General features: G+C 40.4%; 1 protein-coding gene across 2 annotated transcripts in view; it reads left to right on the forward strand.

Moving 5' to 3' along the window:
* The first annotated feature begins 320 nt into the window (after nt 1-320).
* The window catches only part of LOC111968890 (protein NDRG3-like), a 63,352-nt gene continuing 54,518 nt past the window's right edge, over nt 321-9,154 (forward strand). For both annotated transcript variants that reach the window (XM_023994835.2, XM_023994844.2), the window contains exon 1: nt 321-557. The gene's annotated coding sequence lies outside the window, so the exon portion shown is untranslated. The remainder of the gene's footprint in view (nt 558-9,154) is intronic.

Here is a 9,154-nt window from a genome sequence, read left to right on the forward strand (position 1 = left end):
GTACTTGAAGTAAACAGTCCTGCTGATCCCTACATTTATACAGCTGGTCTGGAAATACAACAAAAAAAGTTGGCGATTTAGATCAAAAAAAGTTTGTAACATGTTGCAGCAGCACATCCTGTTTGTATGCTTATACAATCAGTTGAGGATTGAAAATAGAAACTCCATGTGAGTTCTAAGCGCATAATCTCCGAGAAATGGGTCAACAACACAGTGATGGACATGATGGGCCCCCATCTAAAAGAAAATAAGGGAAAAAATGGTGTACTGTACACAGTATTTGGACATCTTCTCAGTTAACCTCTTGGGGGCGTTCGAATTTAATTTGTACTGCCTCCTCTCGTATTGGCTGCTTCGTTCGTTGCTCTTGTCCTTCCTAATGTCTAGGACGCAATGTGTAGTTCCGCCTTGAAAGAGTGACATCGAAATAGTAATACTAGTTGGAATAGGAAAGGAATTAGGCAAAGAGAAGGTGCGGTTTAAACACCGGTGTTTAAACATAAATCTATCCCGGAGGATTTGACGCGGATCGAACGGATACGTCTTCAACCCAAACGGTAAGTGTCGATCGAGACAGCATTTTCTAATAGGCTGCTGTGCCAAATGCAGATGTGGCCATTGGTGTCGACAATCCACCAGCTCGCGGTGTAATCTTGATATGATATTCCATATCCATTTTCCAGGCAGTTCTAATGTAGGCCTAGGTAATTTATATGAGTAGTCTAAATCAAACATCACAATTGTATCAATCCGCGATTCCCATTTTTAGGATATAATTTCCTGTTGAATGAGTAACTTATTTTTCATGAGTCACAGGTTTATTACTTAATACGGTATCATTGGCCCATATCTATAATGTCTCAAATTCAACATCGAACGGTTAGGAAGTATGTTGCTGAATATTTATGTTACTGTGTCACCATCCTCGATCTACAACTTGGTGCCTGTTCGACCCTCGTGTCTGGAACCTTTCATTATAATATCCACGTTACAAAGCATGCATAGATTACGGAATTATATGGTTGCTTGCTTCGTGCTCAATAAATGAATGTATGTTAGTGCTGAATGAAACAGACATGACTAGGCAAGTCCATGCTGTAGTTGGCAACTGGTGTTGTGGAGATATTACTTAACATTCTTCTGGCACTACATGACATTGTCAGCAGTCACCTGGTGAAGGTCACTCAGGTGTAGGTCATTGGATTCAGGTGTGACCTCAGTGCAGGTGTTTGAATTCAGTTTTTGGGAGGGAGTCCTCCCTTATTGAATGATCTCAACAATGCCATATAATTACCAAAGCAGGGCAGAGTTTACACAACAAACAGTGACATAGTTTCCAGTTGTCATTCACAACAGTGCTCCCATTCAAATACCACTACATGCTTTTTGTGAGTTTATTATGGTCTTACGAGGCTTTAGTATGTGACTGAAAGATTGGCCAAAAGTATACTTTGGACAGTGTTATCATAATAGCCTTCTATTCAATTGGGAGGGAACTGCAGTCCATCATGGTTAATTATCACTGTAAAAAGTCATGGCTAACTGGTGGGAGTGTTTACAAGTTGTTGATTAGCCATTGTCCATGCTGAGAAGTTGTTTAGAAGGAGACCAATGTATTGGACATTTCTCCTACTTATACTACACCTGAGACCATGTTGTACAGGTGAACACCACAGATATACACACACACAAAGGAGATTCCTGACTACCCCATTCCCATAAGTGAGGAGTTTGGTGATGGAGAGATGTGAGACTTTTAACGGAGTTAGAAAGATGAATGTCAGGGAATAATGGCCACAGGGGAGATGAGAGATTTAATTAAGCTGTGCTGGCTGTCAGCCAGTCTGTTAGGTTCAATCTATCACCTCAGCTTCTCTGTCTGTCTGTCTGTCTGTCTGTCATGGCTAGAGGGCAAAACAAAGCCCTGTAAACCATGGCAACGATAGGAGTCATGCGTCTTCAACGTCTTGACATTTTCACACCTCCAGGAACACATCAATGTCTTACTCTCAGGCTGTTGACATTTCTGATAGTGAGTTTTCTAGTAGTGAAGCCCCCAGAGCCCCTGGCCTAGAGTATCAGACAACTTCACTGATTGTAGTTGTTTTCTCACTCTCTGGTCAGTGTAGTTATGTGCTACTGTATCTCTATACCCTTATCTAACCCATATGTGTTTTGTTTGTTTGACACATGCACAGATTCACCTATTTCCCCTCAAGGAAAGCAGTGATGTGTCTCTAGTTTCTGTAGTCGAACAGTGTGGAWGTAATTCAAGCTTTGCAAGTCCCAGCAGTCCGCAGCGGTACCTGCTTTGCACAGCAGGTTATCTGCTAAGTGGACCTATCAGAGGAAAGAGCTGATGCACAGGTTCCTGTCCTGTGGCAGTGCCTATATATCTCCTTTTCACAACCTGGGGCTATACTTATATGGTCAGTCTTGTTACATTGTAATAACACTAATAGACTAGGTAGGCCTATGTTGTACTATGTACTATCGCCTAACACACGATACCGAGGTGATTGGTGTGTATAGTCTGTGCTGGACATAGTAAACCTCTCTAAGCCCTTGTACAGTCTCATCATGGTCATATGAAGCTCCTGTGGTATCCTTTCCTCACATTTGTCGGTAACGCCAATCTCTTGGATCACACCTTTGGGAGCTGTCTCTCTCTGTTCCTTGTCAGCATCAGCAGCAGCAAGTGGTGAGGGCGGGAGAGAGGGAGAGAGAGAAAAGGGAGAGAGTGAGCACAGGTGGCCGGCTTGTTGATCCAGGAAGATGGAGTGATGGACCTCTGGATGCCCTGTGCTGTCCTTCACTGCTGCCTGGGACACACACACCTCTGCTGCAGTAAAAAGAAACACTGTCTCTGGAGACAGAAATGTAGTCTAGTAACATGACCATAGAGACTTACTCAGTCGACATCCGGGTATCTCTACACGGTTGGATATTCTCAACAAGGTTTAAGTTGCTGTGAGAGTGTCCAGTGACTGAATTTAAAAACTCTGATCGATTGTCACATGCACAAGTACAGTGAAATGCCTTTCTTGCAAACTCAAAGGCCTATGGACTGGACAGTAATTAATGGATGTTTACTATTCGTTCTTTGTCCTCTGTTAATGGAAAGACTGCAGTTCTGCTGTGTTTACCTTTGGTTATAGATTTCTGATGTTTCTAATATTCTGTAGCTAAAGCAGCTCTTGTGAGGGTTTTGCTGGTCTGTGCTCTGTTCCACACAACATTTCACAGACAGGTCAATGCTTGTGGTCAGGCTCCTCCCATGCATAAGTAACCACCACAGGAGGTTGGTGGCACCTTAATTGGGGAGGACGGGCTCGTGGTAATAGATGGAGCGGAATGGTATCAAATACATCAAACACATAGTTTCCATGGTTTCCATGTGTTTGATGCCATTTCATTGGCTCCGTTCCAGTCATTATTATGAGCTGTCCTCCCCTCAGCAGCCTCCTGTGATAACCACTACACACTCAGCCTTCAGAGGAGGGAGTCAAACGATGGAATGTCTCAGATAAGGTAAAGAGTGTAAGGATTTTATCCTTGGATGTTTTAACAGGTCCAGAAAATGAAATACCCTACCAGTTGTAATTGCAGCAAAGCAAATTGACAATATGACGCCCCAGTGAATTGAATCCCTCCAAGTGTTGTGTTTCTATGAGTGCAGTTAAATGGAGAGCGAGAGGAACATGACAAACAAACATCAAACACTCATTGACTGAGTGAATAGCACTCAGGGAGATTGGGCCTGTGTTTAATCGTGCGGCTCCCTGGTGAGTCGTGACCCTGCTGCTTGTGGAGTGTTTGTAGTGTACAGAAGAGATATGTGTGTGTAGTGTACAGGATAGATCTGTGTGTGTAGTGTACAGGATAGATCTGTGTGTGTAGTGTACAGGATAGATCCATGTTTGTAGTGTACAGGATATATCTGTGTTTGTAGTGTACATGATAGATCCATGTTTGTAGTGTACAGGATAGATCTGTGTGTGTAGTGTACAGGATATATCTGTGTGTGTAGTGTAACAGGATATATCTGTGTGTGTAGTGTACAGGATATATCTGTGTTTTTGTAAGTGTACAGGATATATCCATGTTTGTAGTGTACAGGATATATCTGTGTTTGTAGTGTACAGGATAGATCTGTGTTTGTAGTGTACAGGATATATCTGTGTTTGTAGTGTACAGGATATATCTGTGTTTGTTAGTGTACAGGATATATCTGTGTTTGTAGTGTACAGGATAGATCCATGTTTGTAGTGTACAGGATATATCCTGTGTTTTTTAGTGTACAGGATATATCTGTGTTTGTAGTGTACAGGATATATCTGTGTTTTTGTAGTGTACAGGATATATCTGTGTTTGTAGTGTACAGGATAGATCCATGTTTGTAGTGTACAGGATATATCTGTGTTTGTGTGGGTACAGGATGATCTGTGTGTGTAGTGTACAGGATATATCATGTGTGGTAGTGTACAGGATATATCTGTGTTTGTAGTGTACAGGATATATCCATGTTTGTAGTGTACAGGATATATCTGTGTTGTAGTGTACAGGATATATCTTGTGTGTGTAGTGTACAGGATATATCCATGTTGTAGTGTACAGGATATATCTGTGTTTTGTAGTGTACAGGATATATCTGTGTTGTAGTGTTACAGGATATATCCATGTGTGTAGTGTAAAGGATATATCTGTGTTTGTTAGTGTACAGGATATATCCATGTTTGTAGTGTACAGGATATATCTGTGTTTGTAGTGTACAGGATAGATCATGTTTGTAGTGTACAGGATATATCTGTGTGTAGTGTACAGGATATATCTGTGTGTGTGTGTACAGGATAGATCCATGTTGTGTAGTGTACAGGATATATCTGCGTGTGTAGTGTACAGGAATAATCCATGTTTGTGTGTACAGGATATATATGTGTTTTGTAGTGTACAGGATATATCTGTGTGTGTAGTGTACAGGATAGATCCATGTTTGTAGTGTACAGGATATATCTGCGTGTGTAGTTACAGGATATATCCATGTTTGTAGTGTACAGGATATATATGTGTTTGTAGTGTACAGGATATATCTGCGTGTGTAGTGTACAGGATAATATCCATGTTTGTAGTGTACAGGATATATATGTGTTTGTAGTGTACAGGATATATCTGTGTTTGTAGTGTACAGGATATATCTGCGTGTGTAGTGTACAGGATATATCCATGTTTGTAGTGTACAGGATATATATGTGTTTGTAGTGTACAGGATATATCTGCGTGTGTAGTTACAGGATATATCCATGTTTGTAGTGTACAGGATATATATGTGTTTGTAGTGTACAGGATATATCTGGGTGTGTAGTGTACAGGATAGATCCATGTTTGTAGTGTACAGGATAATATCTGTGTGTGTAGTGTAGACAGGATATATTCCATGTTTGTAGTGTACAGGATATATCTGTGTTTGAGTGTACAGGATAGATCCATGTGTGTAGTGTACAGGATATATCTGTGTTTGTAGTGTAGCAGGATATATCTGTGTTTGTAGTGTACAGGATATATCTGTGTTTGTAGTGTAACAGGATATATCCATGTTTGTAGTGTACAGGATATATCTGTGTGTGTAGTGTACAGGATATATCCATGTTTGTAGTGTACAGGATATATCTGTGTTTGTAGTGTACAGGATATATCTGTGTGTGTGTGTACAGGAATATATCCATGTTTGTAGTGTACAGGATATATCTGTGTTTGTAGTGTACAGGATATATCTGTGTTGTAGTGTACAGGATATATCTGTGTGTGTAGTGTACAGGATATATCTGTTGTGTGTGGTATGTACAGGATATATCCATGTTTGTAGTGTACAGGAATATCTCTGTGTGTAGTGTACAGGATATATCTGTGTTTGTAGTGTACAAGATATATCTGTGTTTGTAGTGTACAGGATATATCTGTGTGTGTAGTGTACAGGATATATCCATGTTTGTAGTGTACAGGATAGATCTGTGTGTGTAGTGTACAGGATATATCTGTGTTTGTAAGTGTACAGGATATATCTGTGTTTGTGTGTGTACAGGATATATCTGTGTTTTGTAGTGTACAGGATATATCTGTGTTTGTAGTGTACAGGATAATATCTGTGTGTGTAGTGTACAGGATATATCTGTGTTTGTAGTGTACAGGATAGATCCATGTTTTGTAGTGTACAGGATATATCTGTGTGTGTAGTGTACAGGATAGATCCATGTTTGTAGTGTACAGGATATATCTGTGTGTGTAGTGTACAGGTATATCTGTGTTTGTAGTGTACAGGATATATCCATGTTTGTAGTGTACAGGATAATCTGTGTGTGTAGTGTACAGGATATATCTGTGTGGTGTAGTGTACAGGATATATCCATGTTTGTAGTGTACAGGATATATCTGTGTGTGTAGTGTACAGGATATATCTGTGTGTGTAGTGTACAGTATATCTGTGTTTGTAGTGTACAGGATATATCATGTTTGTGTGTACAGGATATATCTGTGTTGTAGTGTACAGGATATATCTGTGTTTTGTAGTGTACAGGATATATCCATGTGTTTGTAGTGTAACAGGATATATCTGTGTGTGTAGTGTACAGGATATTCTGTTGTAGTGTACAGGATATATCATGTTTGTAGTGTACAGGATATATCTGTGTGTGTAGTGTACAGGATATATCTGTGTTGTAGTGTACAGGATATATCTGTGTTTGTAGTGTACAGGATATATCTGTGTTTGTAGTGTACAGGATATATCCATGTGTGTAGTGTACAGGATATATCCATGTTTGTAGTGTACAGGATATATCTGTGTGTGTAGTGTAAGGATATTATCCATGTTTGTAGTGTACAGGATATATCTGGTTTGTAGTGTAACAGGATATATCTGTGTTTGTAGTGTACAGGATATATCTGTGTTTGTAGTGTACAGGATATATCCATGTGTGTAGTGTACAGGATAGATCCATGTTTGTAGTGTACAGGATATATCTGTGTGTGTAGTGTACAGGATATATCCATGTTTGTAGTGTACAGGTAGATCTGTGTGTGTAGTGTACAGGATATATCTGTGTTTGTAGTGTACAGGATATATCTGTGTTTGTAGTGTACAGGATAGATCCTGTTTGTAGTGTACAGGTAGATCTGTGTTTGTAGTGTACAGGATATATCTGTTGTTTGTAGTGTACAGGATAATCCGTGTTTGTAGTGTACAGGATAGATCTGTGTTTGTAGTGTACAGGATATATCCATGTTTGTAGTGTACAGGATATATCTGTGTGTGTAGTGTACAGGATATATCCAATGTTTGTAGTGTACAGGATATATCTGTGTGTGTAGTGTAGCAGGATATATCTGTGTTTGTAGTGTACAGGATATATCCATGTTTGTAGTGTACAGGATATATCTGTGTGTGTAGTGTACAGGATATATCTGTGTTTGTAGTGTACAGGATATATCCATGTTTGTAGTGTAAGGATATATCTGTGTGTGTAGTGTACAGGATATATCTGTGTTTGTAGTTACAGGATATTCCATGTTTGTAGTGTACAGGATATAATTGTGTTTGTAGTGTACAGGATATATCTGTGTTGTAGTGTAGGTTTCGTGTGTAGTGTACAGGATATATCTGTGTTTGTAGTGTACAGGATATATCTGTGTTTGTAGTGGTAGCAGGATATATCCGTGTTTGTAGTGTAACGGATATATCTGTGTTGTAGTGTAGCAGGATTATCTGTGTTTGTAGTGTACAGGATATATCCATGTTTGGTAGTGTACAGGTATATCTGTGTGTGTAGTGTACAGGATATATCCATGTTTGTAGTGTACAGGATATATCCATGTTTGTAGTGTACAGGAAATATATCTGTGTGTGTAGTGTACAGGAATTATCCATGTGTGTAGTTGTACAGGATATATCTGTGTGTGTAGTGTACATGATAGATCCATGTTTGTAGTGTACAGGATATATCTGTGTTTGTAGTGTACAGGATATACAGTGGGGAGAACAAGTATTTGATACACTGCGATTTTGCAGGTTTTCATACTTACAAAGGCATGTAGAGGTCTGTAATTTTATCATAGGTACACTTCAACTGGTGAGAGACGGAATCTAAAACAAAAATCCAGAAAATCACATTGTATGATTTTAAGTAATTAATTTGCATTTTATTGCAATGACACTAAGTATTTGATCACCTACCAACCAGTAAGAATTCCGGCTCTCACAGACCTGTTAGTTTTTCTTTAAGAAGCCCTCCTGTTCTCCACTCATTACCTGTATTAACTGCACTTGTTTGAACTCAATTACCTGTATAAAAGACACCTGTCCACACACTCAATCAAACAGACTCCAACCTCTCCACAATGGCCAAGACCAGAGAGCTGTGTAAGGACATCAGGGTTAAAATTGTAGACCTGCACAAGGCTAGGATGGGCTACAGAACAATAGGCAAGAGCTTGGTGAGAAGGCAACAACTGTTGGCGCAATTATTAGAAAATGGAAGAAGTTAAAGATGACAGTCAATCACCCTCGTCTGGGGCTCACGCAAGATCTCACCTCGTGGGGCATCAATGATCATGAGGAAGGTGAGGGATCAGCCCAGAAACTACACGGCAGGACCTGGTCAATGACCTGAGAGAGCTGGGACACAGTCTCAAAGAAAACCATTAGTAACACACTACGCCGTCATGGATTAAAATCCTGCACGCACGGCAAGGTCCCCTGCTCAAGCCAGCGCATGTCAAGCCCGTCTGAAGTTTGCCAATGACCATCTGGATGATCCAGAGGGGGAATGGGAGAAGGTCATGTGGTCTGATGAGACAAAAATAGAGCTTTTTTGGTCTAAACTCCACTCGCCGTGTTTGAGGAAGAAGGATGAGTACAACCCCAAGAACACCATCCCAACCGGTGAAGCATGGAGGTGGAAACATCATTCTTTGGGGATGCTTTTCTGCAAAGGGGACAGGACGACTGCACCGGTATTGAGGGGAGATGGATGGGGCCATGTATCGCGAGATCTTGGCCAACAACCTCCTCCTCAGTAAGAGCATTGAAGATGGGTCGTGGCTGGGTCTTCAGCATGACAACGACCCGAAACACACAGCCCAGGGCAACTAAGGAGTGGCT

The sequence above is a fragment of the Salvelinus sp. IW2-2015 genome, linkage group LG1 (genome assembly GCF_002910315.2).
Source record: "Salvelinus sp. IW2-2015 linkage group LG1, ASM291031v2, whole genome shotgun sequence".
In the NCBI taxonomy this organism is placed as follows: Eukaryota; Metazoa; Chordata; class Actinopteri; order Salmoniformes; family Salmonidae; genus Salvelinus; species Salvelinus sp. IW2-2015.